Below are 2,382 nucleotides of genomic sequence, written 5' to 3'. Positions count from 1 at the left end.
GTCTAGTTTACAATGACCGTCACATGTGCGATGTGCGTTGTGCGTTCGATCCATATACGACACATGAAGTAACATTAATATTTTTTTAGCCATGATTTTGTATATGATGTATGTATTGTGATATCAGCTATCTAGTTTAGAAATCACAAGGTCATCTTGTCTTTGTAAAAATCGGTACAAAATTCCGCGTGTGAAGCCTAGACTATATATGCAGCAAGGGAGCAGTGCAAAAGTTCAATGTCACATGGCTGGATGGATTAAAAGGCCTGCATGTTTTCCACCCAACAAAATTTATTTTTGTCACAATAAGAACTTGAAATATCATGAAAACGAATGGCATCGCCCATCGTTGTAAGCACGTTGATCTACATTTGAACTCAAAGATCTACGCAGAGAGTCTATCTTTGTATGGTCTACCTGCTATACCCAAAGACGTACATAGACACGCCCGTGCCCTACCGGACTAACAACTGTATATGAATAATATATAGGGGGTTGTCGTCTTTATTATTTAGGGTAGGTGTGGGCGGGGCGTTAAAATGTTGTTTTTATTATTGAACATTTGAACTTCTTTCCAAGTGTTCAGAGGGCTCAAAGACAAGTATAAACAAACGGGTCCACTGGCGATACTGTTTCAGACATCTTACCTGTTAACTGAGGCCTGGGCCCAAGGCACTTCGTCACTTGGATATAATGTGAGCGCGCACGCATGCACGCACAAACACACAGACACACAGACACACTGGATCCGCCTCGGGAGTGTATGGGCACTTTATAGATCAAGGCTATCTTTTGTATGACGTTGCCCTGCATGTCAACTATACATTGATCTTGACCAGTGGGATCAGATGATCAGGCTCGTATCGTATGATCGTATCCCAATTGCGTAGATCGATGCTCATAATATCAATCACTGAATTGTCTGGTCCAGACTCGATTATTTACAGACCGCCGTTATATAGCTGGAATATTCCTGAGTGCGGCGTTAAACAACAACAACAACAGCAACAACAACAACAACAACAAAGTGATCTTAAAAAAGGGTACCACCGCACTGCCCTGGTATCAGAATTGGGTCAGATTATTTAATTTGCTCGGTTTACGGATATTATTTTCAAAACCATATACGATAGGTGAACGAACTAAAACAACAAGATCAGTGTATTTTTAAATGAAAAAAATAAGGTCCACAGAGTGAAACAAAAACAATACACAAAAAATGCTGCTTAGTGCACCGTGGCATGGAAAGTAAAAGAGTAGCTTGACATTGCATCGTGATCTATGGGTCGTTTTGTTACTGAAACAGTCGCGGTGGTAACACGGACATCGAAAATATATGCAAACACATGAACACGCACGCACACTGACACACACACACACACAGACACACCCACAGTGACAGACGCACACATACACACACACACACACAGAGGTACACAGACAAACACACACATACACACACAAACCCACACATGCACACACAGACACACAGACACACAGACACACTTTTCAAAATCCGTGATCCGCCTTGGGAATGTACGGGCATTTTATAGTTCAAGCATATCTATGCCCAAAATGAATGAATGAGTTTGGTTAACACATCCTTTACCAGTATATGTTAAATTGGTTTGTCAGCTTACTGTATGAAGAAAGCCAGAAGTGATGCAAGGCTTAGACGTTTACCAATTAGCTGAAACGAGAACAGGTATGGTTCTGACAAATATAATCAGGGAGAGCAGGGATGTAATGTTTCTGTCACGACTAAGGGACGCAACTCTGCACATCAAATTGCGGCGCTTTATGCGACTGGACAACCGGTGCAACTCCTTCGCCAAGATGGACATGTCTAAACACTTGAATTAATTCCACATGAACTAACAACAGCAACAGAGAAACATGAAGCACGTGTTAAAACGTTTGTTCTTTATACAATATAGTGACAGAAAATACCGAATACTACATATATAGTCCCTGTCAGCTTGTATATGACATCCCATCTTCCCGAGGCAAGAGAGTTAACTGACTTTAAAAGTCCAGTTTCCACCCTTGCCGAACTAGGCTGGAATTACTGGGCTCGATCGTAGCGCCACCATGCCTCTCCTAAGGACCAATCAGATACCACTTCTTGTATCACTTGCGTTTGCTTCACACAAAATGGTTGCGCCCGGTCAGGACGATCTGATCGATAATCAATATCTATATTGTGATAAAAAGGGGCTTACATCGCGAAATGCATCAAATCACGTGATCACCTTGATAAAAAACATTTGGAAAATATCTGCTGCCAACGAGTTGGTGGTGCACATGCTAGCAAATCCTGCAATCGACCGAAATCTGCACGACAGTTTACGAACCGGATTTCAATTTCGGTGCGCGATTTTG

This window comes from Haliotis rufescens, unplaced genomic scaffold (genome assembly GCF_023055435.1).
Source record: "Haliotis rufescens isolate VD_foot unplaced genomic scaffold, xgHalRufe1.0.p SCAF_11, whole genome shotgun sequence".
Taxonomy (NCBI): Eukaryota; Metazoa; Mollusca; class Gastropoda; order Lepetellida; family Haliotidae; genus Haliotis; species Haliotis rufescens.
Note: the sequence above shows the minus strand (reverse complement) of the source record.